This window comes from Emydura macquarii, unplaced genomic scaffold (assembly GCF_026122565.2).
Source record: "Emydura macquarii macquarii isolate MOO-44397 ecotype Brisbane River unplaced genomic scaffold, CSIRO-AGI_Emac_v2 contig_3231, whole genome shotgun sequence".
Taxonomy (NCBI): domain Eukaryota; kingdom Metazoa; phylum Chordata; order Testudines; family Chelidae; genus Emydura; species Emydura macquarii.
Window position 1 is genome coordinate 912,800 of NW_027133368.1, and position 13,416 is coordinate 926,215.

The window sequence follows — 13,416 nt, forward strand, 5'->3', positions numbered from 1 at the left end:
ATGAAGTAAAAAGCTGAAAATCTCAAAAATGTGATATGAGCACCCTCAGTTCTGCCTCATCTCACCCAGGTCAGGCTCTGGCCAGGAGGTGTCGCATCATCATAGCGGATATTGCTCATGGCTTCCCACCCACCCTGTTAGCTGTCAGGAGTTTTCTTCCCAACTTCACTTCCTGTTCAGAGTTTGGACGGGATGTGGAGGCAGAATCCAGGTTCTCAGTGTCCCCAGCAGTAATTTCATCGTGTTTTCCCTCTTTGCTGTTCCCCTTTCTTTCCTTTGTACCAGCCCAGGCAGTGACTCCTGCCTGAATTCTCTCTCTCCCTCAGCAGGCAATGAAACCATGAGTGGGACCGAGGAGGGGAATCCACAGCAGGAAGGTCCGGAGCAAGTGGAATTGCAGGAGACCTATTTGAGAGAAGCAGAAGAGACTTTTTCCCAGAACTTGGAAGAGAGAAAAGCCTGGAGTAATTGGCACAGGTCAGAGAGGAAACTGGGAAACCATCTAAGGAATAATATTGATGAATTTATTGATTGTGTGGGAGGAGGCAAGGATTCTCAGGGAACCACTGCCCAGAAGACAAATCACAAGGAAAAGAAATCCTATAAATGCTTGGAATGCGGGAAAAGCTTCAGTCAGCACTCAGGCCTTATTAACCATAGGAGAATCCACATGGGAGAGAGACCCTATGAATGTTTTGACTGCGGGAAAAGCTTCAGTCGGCGTTCAGGTCTTATTATCCATAGGAGAATCCACACAGGAGAGAGACCCTATAAATGCCTTGAGTGTGGGAAAAGTTTCATTGCACCATCAACCCTTATTGTACATCAGAGAAATCACATGGAAGAGAAACCCTATAAATGCTTGGACTGTGGCAAAAGCTTCAATCAGTGCTCAGACCTTATTAAGCATGGGAGAGTGCACACAGGGGAGAGACCCTATACATGCTTGGACTGTGGAAAAAGCTTCACACGGAGCTCAGGTCTTATTACCCATCGGAGAATGCACACAGGGGAAAGACCCTATAAATGCTTGGACTGTGGGAAAAGCTTCAGTTGGCGCTCAGGCCTTAACAACCATGGGAGAATCCACACGGGGGAAAGACCTTATAAATGTTTACATTGTGGAAAAAGCTACCAACTCCGCTCAAATCTTGTTAGACATTGGCGACTACATACAGAAGAGAGACCGTATAAATGTTTCGATTGTGGAAAAAGCTACAAACACAACTCAGATCTTGTTAAACATCGGAGACTGCACACAGAAGAGAGACCATATAAATGCTTGGACTGTAGCAAAAGCTTCAGTCAGCAGTCAGACCTTATTAACCATGGGAGAGTGCACATGGGGGAAAGATCCCATAAATGCTTAGAGTGTGGGAAAAGCTTCCGTTGGCGCTCAGTCCTGAAGAGCCACAGTAGAATCCACACAGGAGAGAGACCCTATGAATGTTTGGACTGTGGGAAAAGCTTCAGTCAGCGCTCATACCTTATTAACCATGGGAGAATGCACACGGGAGAAAGACCCTATAAATGCTTAGACTGTGGAAAAAGCTACAAACACAGCTCAAATCTTATTAGCCATCGGAGAGTGCACATGGGAGAGAGACGATAAAAATGCCTTGAGTGTGGAAAAACCGTCGGTCAGAGCTCAAAACATCAGAGAACCCACACGAGAGAAACCCCATAAATGCTTGGATGCTGGGAAATTTTCAGGCCCAGCTCAGACCTTCCTTAACCTTCCATATGGGACAGAATCTGTAAATGCCTTGGCTGTGGAAAAAGATTTATTGGAAGATCACTCCTTGCTCCACATCAGACAATTCACACAAGAGAGAGATCCCCTAAATGTTTGGATTGTGGGAAAAGCTTCAATAACTGCAGGAAAATATGAGTCTGAACTCACACAGTATTCCACATCAGAGAATTCACAGAAAGAAGAATGTGGGGGAAGGTTCATTTGGTGCTCCCACAGCATCAAGCATCAGCAAATCCACACAGGAAGAGCCCTCTGAGATGTCCCTACCATGGAAAATGGTTCAATTGGAGCTAACGCTACACTGGAGATCAGAGACTCCTCCAGACAGGGGAGAAATTCTCTCCATGCCCTGCCTGGGACTGCCCCTAGTACAACCTCCATTTCCTTATTCCCACACACATCCGTGGCATTTGGCTCCCAACTGTCCATGTCTGGGGGCAGGTTCCAGCAGCAGCTGACCTGAGCTGAGCTGTGAGCCTCTGGCTTTGCTTGGTCCAAGGCTGTGGTCCCCCAATTTTTGCAACCTGCGCCCCACTTTACCACTGTTCTCCGGGGTAGGAGGAAGCCACGCCAGGGAAGGCGCTTCAATTGGAAGTGGGGCCATGGTCGAGGGGCTCTAGTCGGGTCTAGGGGCCGAGGCTGGGAGCAGGGCTTCAGTAACCAAGGTTCAAGGGTGCAGTGGGAGCTGGGTGCTCCTGTCAGGGGCCCCCAAAAACATGCCTCTGTGCCACCCATGGGGGGTGCTCCCCACAGTTTGAGGACCTCTGGTCTAAGCAAACCCCAGGCTCAGGAGGAGAAATCCCATTTTTCACTAGCCCCAGGCTGGGCTCCCCCACATACCTGGTGCTGGTCCCTGCAGGGTGGGTGTCCCTGGTGGCTGGCATCTCTTCCCCTCCCTAAATCCCCTAAAATGCTGGTTCCAGGGGATCAAATGTGAAGGGACCAGGAGGGCTGGGTTTCCAGGACGAAACGGGGGGATTGAATGGTGGGTGTGGTGGCTGTAGGAGGCAGCAGGTGCTGGGGATATCAAATGTTAGGGATCATGGGCTAAGTTAGAAGAGTACGAGGAAGGGAGGTGCTGCCTCTTTTCCCTGCCCCCCTCTGCATTCATAAAGCACCATGGAGAGGGGCTGATTTCCACAGGGCTTTTGTGGGAAGCCCAAAGGCCCTGGGATCCCACCTCTACGTCCACAGCATGAGCCTCTGATGGTCTGTCTATGGTGGAAAAAGTGGTTGGGTTCAGCTAGCAATTCCCCTCTGCCCCTCCCCCACCTTTCCTAGTCTAGACTGACCCCAACCATTTTATATATTCTGATCCCCCCATTAGCAGAGTGATTGTCAGAGTCACTGAGTTCCCCCTTTGGGGAGAGATTGTCTCATTCCCGGACAGTCTCACATTACTCCAGGTTATGCCAAAAAACATTTTTTTTGTACATTGATTCCCTTAGAGACCAGAATTAAATAGTTTCTAAAAGCGCTGGAGCACGGATAGTAAATTGTGGTGTTGTGGGTTCTGTGTTATTTGTGGGTGATGGGGTGAGTTGGAGGGATTCTCTCCTCCCCCTTCACTGTCATGCTCCACCCCGACACAGCAGCCTCTGTCCCAGCCTTGGAGAGTTTATCCTCTCCCCTTTCTACCCTCCAGCTCCCAGCATGGCACTTGCCACAATGGTCTTTGCTCTCCATGCTTAGGAATCACACTTTGATGTCTTTGATCCTGAATCAGACTCTTGTGGGCTAGAGATGACAGTGTCTCAGATCTTTAGAGGGAATTCAAATGAACCACAATGCTCCGTTTGAGCTTTCTCAGCTTAAATCCCTGTTTCCATCTATTGGTAAAGTGGCTTCTGGGCTTTTTCCAGCCAAGTCCAGAACATTGGGAGATGGGCAGATTTTGACTTTGGTTTGTTTTTTTGTTTCCCTCTTCCATTATGAGGATGCAAAACTTTTGTGAATGACACAGAAACACAGTAATGAGGTGCTGAGTACACCAGGTTTATCCAGTTTAGAAGAAAATGGATGCATGTATTTTCCTTCTTTTAGGAATAATGATTTTTTGGTATTTCATTTATAAACCTGAACATGTTTTATAGAATTGTTGTTTCTCTCTTCCTAAAAGCTTTTTGGTCACGTACTTTGATATTGCTTAGTTTGAGAGGATGTAGCACAGCTTTAATGAGGGCTTAATGAGAGAAATTATCATTTGCCAGGACAGTCCTTTTTATTTTATTTTAACCTTTCTTTACCCTTTATTATGAGATGTTATGTTGTTTGAACAATGAAAATGATCCATATCTCTGAGTGCAAGATTCACAGTCTGAGAGGCCAAGACTGAACCGGGTCTGGAGTTTCTGCCTGATCCCTTCAGAGATGTGAGATACAGTCAGGAGGGGGAGAGGGTGGGAGGTGACGGGAACAGAGCTGGGAAACAGCAGATTTATCTTTTGAGAGCCAGACAGCTGAGACTAAACTGTGAACTTGGCTGCACCCATGCCAGAGAGACAGGAGTTGCCCTGTTAGTGATGGGTGAAGACATCCCTGAAATCTAAAAGGCTAAAAATGATGCCTGCAGAGGAATGATGAGGGGAGGGGGAAGCATCTTCCAATTGCTGAGAGGACGAGGTTGGGCAGAAGCAAGAATGAAGCTGGGGAAGTCAACAGGCCTGGGCCAGCCTCAAAGCCAGGCTGACCCCATCACTGAGGCCAGAGGGAGATGAGGAACGTGACAGCCCAGCTGGTCACCCTCTCCCCATCTACTGTCAGACTCTCTGTGTCCCACTCAGCGCACACTGCATCCCTCAGCACCTTGGATTCCTGCTCTGGGACTGTAGGTAACAAACTTGTCATGAAACACGCAAGGTATTAAGTAAATTGTTTATCGCAGTTTGTTCGTCGTAGTCTATTAATGTTGGGGCACCTCTGGCTTTGTGGCAGCAGAAAGTCGTGTTGCTGAGTGAGCTGGTCCATCATGATGAGAAGTGTTAGGATTCCTGTAGAGTCTCTGGGGTGCTAGTACCCTGCTTCGTTGAGAATAAACCTGGCTAAGCGCTTTTACCACTGAACCGCGTCTGTGGTCTTTCTGCGTAGTACTGTTGAGGTCTGCTGGCTCAGCCACCTATGCAGAGCTAGGACAGCTTGTGAAGAGAACAAACAGAGAAGCGAACTGACAACAGGAATTAACCATTGCTAGTAGTTTCAGCAATCACCTCTCACCCTGTACAGCACTTTCTGTTTCCATCGTAACATCTGTTTTTAGTTGTAATTCTTTTTTATACACAGTGTCATTCTTTGACTTTATATGACATCAGGCATGACAGATTACCTGTGTTGGTTTTGATACTTCGCAAGTTTCCTTTAATCCACCAATCCTTGATCAACTGCTATTTTGTCTCTTGATCCAGCAGACTAATGCTTTATCACATATCACCACTAGGAATAGAACTTCATTCTCAAATATTCACCATAGGACAGATTTCTAAAGGTTGAATGTACCTAGACGCTTCTGAAAATCTCACTAAGTACCTTAAAAACTGCTACCCTAAGGGCGCTGGACTATACTGTAGGAAATCTTTCTCAAAGGCAAATTTCTACTGTAAATTTTGCTAAACATAGATATCCAGCCCCCAGGATAGTTTCACAACCACACAATTTTTTAACACTCCCCACTCCTGAAACTTTGTGCATCCACAAGTCATGACTTTTTTTAGAAAAATAGAAAAGCTGTACAGCTCCTAAATAAAATTTTGATTCTTGTTCTGTACCTGTTTATTTCTTAACCTTTAGAGGGCACTGCTGTTATCTCTGCCAAAGACTCGATGTGTCTAAAATGATTGTACATTCCTGTGTTGTTCAACACCATTTTGGACTTCCAGTAACATTTGCCTCCCTACTTTGTAACTGAAATTGTATTTAAAATCTTTAAGGAATCCCCCGTCCTGCAAACACTGAAGAACACACTTAACTCTTCCATGACTTCGTTTGGTGCAGACATAAAGGCTGTTTGTTTGTTTTTTACTGGATTGTTTATACTTGTAATTGCGTATTTTAATCCTGTAACCTTTTATACATGCTGCATATTTTATTATGACACAGTGCGGTCATGTTCTTCATTCTGACAAGGTTACAATCCAAATGAAACATTTTTTAACCTAATTCTGACCTCACCTAGTTTGTCTTTTGGTGAAATTAAAGTGCTTTGCCTCCACTATGTTTTTAATGCTGGGATAGCTAATGCATGTAGCTTATTGTGTGGTAAAAACTCACATTTTATCAGCATTGAGGAACCAAACACCGAAGCTGACTCAGATGTTAAATGCACCGTTTTTTTTCATGGCTTGACAATTTTGATAATTACTGTGTGGCTATCACTGCTCCTTCACCATCTGAGTTATTTGCATCTGAATGTCTGCAGCCCCCATAGGTGTGGGTGTCATGTGAAACCAATTAAATTATTTTAAACTAAAGAAATTAAGGAAGCCCTGACCGCCAATTTCCCGTATAATCTTCCCTTTATTTATTAAAGGCTGCTGTACATGGTGTGGTACCTAAGGTGTGAAGTTAAGGAATTTACTTTACAGTGCTTTAAAACCATGTGTGGACATGCTCATGCATAAGTAGTGGCCTTAGTTTTGACAACTACCATCAGGGCAATCATAGAAGATTGCAGGAGTCCTTCCCCAAAACACTGTTAATCATCAGGCCTTTGACCTGCCTTGAACATTTATAAAGTTTTGTACAGTCTGGATGTAAGACTCATTTGTCTTTTTTTTTTTTTTTTAAAGTCCAAAGAGATGGAGGAAAGCAGTGGGGTCATTCTTCCTAACATGCCTGAGCGTTGTCTCGGGGGAGAAAAGCCTGTGCAATATTTCAGAGGTATCAATTTTGGCCTCACAAAGTATTAATAAATGGTTAAAGGTTAAAATTTCAGGGAACCTTGCTCCTTGTCTCTGCCCTGCACTGGTCAGAACATCTTTCATGAGCAGGAGAATGAAGCCTACATAGTGTCATGGTAGATCCTGCTGTGTTCACAGAGGATGTTGGCCTAGCTGTGCGGTGATCCCCTCTGTAAGCAATGTATATACATCTGTTCACTCTTGTCGCATTAGAATTAACCAGACAGACTTTCCAGCTCCATCTGTATTCCTAGTTTGTAGCAATAAAAATCATTTTAGCACCATGGAAAGATCAACCAGTTCCAGAGAGATTGTGAAAGTCCGTGGGAGTCAGGCACCTTCCTGTCAGATTCCTGGCTTTGTAAGGCTGCTCGTTCTTCCGACTGACCCCGTATGGGGCAGGTGGGTGTTAATCACCCTTTTCCGAGGGGCAGGAGTGGAGCTTAATCCCAGGGGACAGAGACTTAAATTCTCACTATGGATCTGAAGTCACTGGGCTCTGTGTTGGGCACCACAAGAGGTGGGGGAGGTGAAATCCACCCCATACCCCAGGGCGAAAACCTGGACTTTCAGCGCCCCCCCCCTCGGCGGGCAGTCACTATTAGCACTGATGCTGGGCAGGAGTGCTGGCTGCAGCCCCGCTGCAGCTCGTGGTCACTGGAGACCCTGTCGTGGTGCTCAGGGAAGAAGCTGCACTGCAGGGTCTTGCTGTACATCCCTCCTTTGTGCCCTCCTATGGATATTGTATTGGCTGTTGGTGGGTTTCACTCCGAGAGAAACAGGGGCAGTGGGAACTAGCTCTCAGGGTGATCCCAGCTCCTTACCTCTGTACTCAGGACAATACTAGGCTACTGCCTGAATGTAACACACAGACAGGAATACAGGATAAATACAGACCGAAGGGGAGCCCTTCACCTACTGAAGGTAGGTGCCAACTCTAATAATTTTGTCATGAGTCTCAGGATAAAATTTGTTTTCCTTAAAGCCCCAGCTCCTGGAGTCAAGTGGAAATGTGATGATTTCAGCCTTCATTCTTCAAGAGAAAGTAAGTTTCTAGTCCGTGGGGCAGTGGAGAAAGCTTCAAAATGTGACCCCATTGCACCTACAGGCTCCAAAAGCAGAAGGCAAATACAAAAAACCCCAGCGCTATTATTTGTACATAGTCTTGGGATTTTAAAGTCAATCGCATGATTTTTGGGGAACCTGACTCATGATGTTTGAACATTTGGGGTTGGCAATACCGGGGAAACTTCTCAGCAGTTCCATTACCTTGGTTCTGCCTCCCTGAGAGTTACAGCCAGTGAGGTATATTGTCTGGGCTTGTGTTATCCTCTCCTCTCCCTGTCCCTACAGGGTCTCTAGCTGCAGGCTGGGAAGCAGCAACGGTCCAGGCACAGTGGGGGGAGATGCTGAAGAAGTGTCACTCTGGGATGATGCTTCACCCGAGTGGTTGCTGCTGTTCCCAGTCTGGCAGGGCTCTGGGTGCCAGCCCCTCCCTTCCCCCACCAGGCAGCGGCTGTCCTAGGGCTCATGCTGCTACCCCGAGCTGGCTGGCTGCGCCCCGTCAGGGATGGTTGTGGGGTGAGTGTGATCCCTGCCCCACTGGGAACTGGCTGGGGCTGTGTCCCAGGCTGTGAGTTCCGGGCAGCGGGAAGGGAGCAGCTGCCGTGAAGCAGAGGAGCTGCCCCCAGGTCACTGAGCTCCACAGACAGAGGCATCAGCTGGGGATCCCCTTCCCTCCCGTTTTCTCCCTTCTCTGCCCCTTGAACTGCCCCCTTGTCCTGCCCAGCTGTTAGAGGGGAGCCTGCTTCGCTCCCTGGCTCTCTGTCTGGGGCCCTGGGCTTGAGAGACGTTTGAGCGCCTAACTCCATGGAAGCCAGGAGGCCCTGCCTTGGTGCATCTGGGCCGATGCGCCTGCTCACTTATTCTTACCTCCCACCGTCTCAGCACCATATCGCCCTAGCATGCAGCTAGCAGGCCTATTCTAAACTCTTCACCTCAGTGTGAGCACAACATGCACCGAGTGTGCTAGTCCCGTCTCAGTCCTTGGCTCGCAACATGGTCCGTCATTCTTCAGCGCAGTCTCACAGCAGTTCAGGGAGCCTACCCCTGCAGAGAGCTCCTGGTATCCTCTGCTTCCTTCACCTAATGCGTAGGCCAGGTCTCCACTATCGAGCGATATCGGTATAAGTACATCGCTCACAGGTGTGAAAAATCCATACCCCCAGCCACATAGTTATACCAAGCTAACTCCCCGTGTTAACAGCGCTATGTGGACGGGAGAGCTTCTTGCTATTCGGGTAGATGGTGTAGTTATGCCAATGGGAGAAGCTCTCATAGAACATAAAAATAGCCCTAGTGAGTGAGACCAATGGCCATCTAGTCCAGTATTCTGTCTTCTGACAATGGCAAATGCCAGGTGCTTCAGAAGGAATGAATAGAGCAGGTAATCATCAAGTGATCCATCCTGTCAGCCATTCACAGCCTCTGGCAAACAGCAATCCCTGCCTGTCCTGGCTGATAGTCATCGATGGACCTATCCTCCATGAACTTATCTAGTTCTTTTTTGAACCCCATTATATTTTTGGCCTTCACAACATCCTCTGGCAAGGAGTTTCACAGCTTAACTGTGTTTTGTGTGAAGAAACGCCTCCTTTTTTTCTTTTGAAATCTGCTTCCTATTAATTTCATTTAGTGACCCCTAGTTCTTGTGTTATGAGAAGGAGTACACAACACTGCTTTATTTAGTTTATCAACACCAAGCATGATTTTATAGACCTCTATCATAACCCCCCCTTAGTCATCGCTCTTCCAAGCTCAGAAGTCTCAGTTTTATTAATCTCTCCTCATATGGAAACATTTCCATAGCCCTAATCATTTTAGTTTCCCTTTTCTGTACCATTTCCAATTCCAATACATCTTTTTTCAGATGGGGTGACCAGATCTGCTGCAGTATTGCAGATATGGGCATACCATGGATTTATATAGAGGCAATATGATATTTTCTGTTTTATTATCTATCCCTTTCCTAATGATTCCTAAAATTTTGTTAGCTTTTTTCACTGCCATTGCAGATTAAGTGGATGTTTTCTGAGAACTATCTACCATGACTCCAAGATCTCTTTTTTGAGTGGTAACAGCTAATTTAGACCCCATCATTTTATATGTATCATTGGCATTATGTTTTCCAATGAGCATTAATCTGCATTTATCAAGATTGAATTTCATCTGCCATTTTGTTGTCCAGTCACACAGTTTTGTGAGATCCCTTTTTAACTCTTTGCAGTCTGCGTTGGATTTAAGTTACTTGAGTAGTTTTGTATCATCTGCAAGTTTGACCACTTCATTGTTTACCCCGTTTTCCAGATCATTTATGAACATGTTGAACAATGCTGGTCCCAGTGTGAGCCATCCCTAGGAGTTGTGCAAATGAATTGCACACTTGATTTAGTGTAGAAGTGAGATAGAGGTAGATACTAATTTTTCCTTTCCTGTTCTGATAATGGTACAGTACTGTTTAGTGTGGCATAAGTGAACTCCATTTTGTTAGTTTCTTGAAGTAAACTCTTTTCTAAAACTTGTACTAAATCTAAAAATATCTTGATGAATTCTCTTTGTGTGTGTGAGTGCGGAATATATGTGCAGGACATAAAAAGACACAACCTACACTGCTCTGACACAGAAAGGGGAGTAAAGATGCAGACTGCCATCCTGACCTCTGAAGGCCGAAGAATGCATATCAAGGACCCTAAAGTGCAGATAAACAATCCTAAAGTACAGAAGGATCCTCTCTGGGAACGAACAAAGTACAGAAATAAGAAACTAGTCATGCTTGCAATTAGCTGGTGATTAACAAATATACTGAACCTGGAGGCAGCATGACACAGCAAGGCCCATAGACTTACATGAGAGCCAGCAAGTATAAAAGATGGGGTGAGAACATGCAAACTTTGAGTTTCGTTCTGCAATTGTCATCTCGGAGCATTGGATTCACAACCAGGAGAGGCCTGACTCCTTCCTCATGCCCAGCCTAGTTGGCCACTAGGCTGGCTCGAGGAATGCAGAAAAGGACTGGTAATTATATGACACCAGCGTGCAAAACTTCTTGGGTATGAATGTGTGTGTGAATGTGACTGCGTTTTGACATTCTTACATTTACAGTAAATGCGGCTTATTGCCTCTCCACCTCAATAAGATCCTGCTAGTCTTTTATTTTATAAGTATAACACAAGTACAGACCGCTGGGTGACATCATTATTTACCTCTCTCCATTCAGAAAACTCACCATTTATTCCTGTTCTTTGTTTCCTATCTTTTAACTGGTTACTGATCCAGGAGAGGACTTTCCCTCTTATCCCATGACATCTTATTTTGCATAAGAGTTTTTGGTTAGGGACCTTTGGTTAGGGACCTGAAACACTGAGTACACTATATCCACTGGATCAGCCTTGTCCACATGCTTGTTGACCCCTTCAAGGAATTCTAGTAGATTGGTGAGGCATGATTTCCATTTACAAAAGCCATGTTGATTCTTCCCCAACAAATTGTGTTCATCTATGTGTCTGACAATTCTGTTCTTTACTCTAGTTTCAACCAATTTGCATGGTACTGAAGTTAGGCTTACTGGCCTCTAATAGCTGGGATGGCCTCTGGAGCCTTTTTTTAAAAATTGGCGTCACATTAGCTATCCTCCAAAAGCTGATTTAAATGATAGGTTCCATACCACAGTTAGTAGTTCTGCAGTATCACATTTGAGTTCCTTCAGAACTCGTGGGTGAATACCATCCTGTCCTGGTGACTTATTATTGTTTAATTTATCAGTTTGTTCCAAAACCTCCTCTAATGACACCTCAATCCGGGATAGTTCCTCACATTTGTCACCCAAAAAGAATGGCTCAGGTTTGGGAATCTGTCTCACATCCTCAGCCATGAAGAGTGGTGCAAAGAATTCATTTAGTTTCTCTGCAATAATGTTACCAGATTTGCCTGTCACCTTGGGGTGCACTCATTTATTAGGGTTACTTTCCTGGACGGGGGTGTGTGATTCTATTGATGTCCTGCTTGTGTTACTTGTGTGTTCATATAGCTACAAGTCCCCTCCCAATGGAGCTACTCTGCAGGACGTAAGGTTTCCAGGGCTGGGTTCCTCCAGTCCCAGATTCAAATAACCGTCCCACCTATACACACACACATTCCAGATTAACAGAGTGTATCTGAGTGGACCGGGCTATCAGCACTCTCAGCTAATCCCTTATATGTCCCTGAACTCAGCAGGCTGGGTTACTCAGCACTTTCAGCGGCCACCCTTATATGCCCCTTTGCACCGCACCAGAATAGAGCGCACTTCTGAGCAGGCTGGGTCCAAACAGCACTTTTCAGCTGCCACTCTTATATGCCCCTAGACTCCACAGGCTAGGCAGAGCAGCACTTCTCAGCTGCCTCCCCCCGCCCCTCTGCCACACACACACTCCTTATATGCCACAGGTTCAGCGTGTTGCTATTCCTATTCTCACTCTACAATTGTTCTAGCAGTAACTCCCTTGATGAGCAAACCCCATAGGATTTTTGGGCACTCCAGAGATCTTTGGCTTAGGTAAAACAAGTGTTGCTGCAGAGCAAGATAGCAACCAAGAACACAAAGGAGTAAATGAAGTTTGGAGAGAGAGAGAGAGACTGGCAACCAGCATGATTATAACAGTTATTTCATTGGTAGGTGTATAAAACTTATGATACTAATACTAATAACCATACAAGGAGAGAAAAACAAACGGTTACAATGTTATACAATTATAGTTGGGGTATTGGAGAAAGCTAGCCCAGATTTGATTACAAAAGTAGAAAGTTATACCTAGACTAAAGGAGAGAGAGAAAGATTAAATTAGGTCTAAGGGGAAGAAGTAAGTTTAACCAGAGAGAGAAAGAGAGAGAGTGTTGGGGGAAGAGAGCAGAGTGGGTGGGGGTCTCACCACTCCCTGGCAGCTCAAAGGTTCACAGGAGACCGGCTGTTCAGTTTAGGGTCCGGAGCGCTTGAGACAGGCAGAGCCCCCAACAGGATCAGTCAGGAAAAGGTGAAGTCCCAGTGGAACTGATGCAGCTGTTGGATCCAGGCATCAGAACAGAAGTTTGAACTTGCAGAGGGGTTTTTGTAGGGAAGAAACAACTGCTCAAGGGAGAAACACTAGGTTTGTTTATGGGTAAACAACGATTCAAGGGAGTATACCAGAGTGGTTTTGTTTATGCTGGACAATAGGAGCTGATCATTCCTGGCTATGGGCCATGTTCCTTGAGGGAGCTCACAATGCAATCAGGCTGATTCAGTGCTTTGGATATCAATAACTAGAATGGTCTGTAACTGCTGAGCTGGGTGTGTGCAGGTGTGGGTTCATTAATATCAGGAGCAGAGATCTCCCATCATGCAGTGCGTCCCTGCTTTGCCAATCCCAGAATTCAGTGCGATTCCTGCTTTGGAGTTTGGTTCTCCATGCAGTATGCTAAATCTTGTATCATCTTCGATGTAGATGAGGCTTCTGTTTTCCATTTGATGAGCTAACATCTTTTTACATCTTTGATGTAGATGAGGCTAGGGGAGTTGCCTTAATCCTGTCACCCTTGTTTAGAGGGGTTTAGGTGTGTCTCCCACTGCCTTTTCATTGCTTTTTCTTTCTTGTTCAAGCAGAGGTTGGGCGTGCATTCAGGTGAGTCAGAGAGTAGGGGTTTTGCGCCCTGGTTTCCCAAGAACACAGAGCTGACAGGTAACAAAAACCTTCC

At 45.8% G+C, this 13,416-nt stretch overlaps 1 protein-coding gene and 1 pseudogene across 2 annotated transcripts in view; one reads left to right on the plus strand and one right to left on the minus strand.

Annotated features, from left to right (window-relative positions):
* LOC137142523 (zinc finger protein 850-like) overlaps positions 1-3,851 on the plus strand; it is a 40,840-nt pseudogene extending 36,989 nt beyond the window's left edge.
* Positions 1-13,416, minus strand: part of LOC137142524 (zinc finger protein 850-like) — a 95,664-nt gene that overhangs the window by 49,613 nt on the left and 32,635 nt on the right. The window lies entirely within an intron of this gene.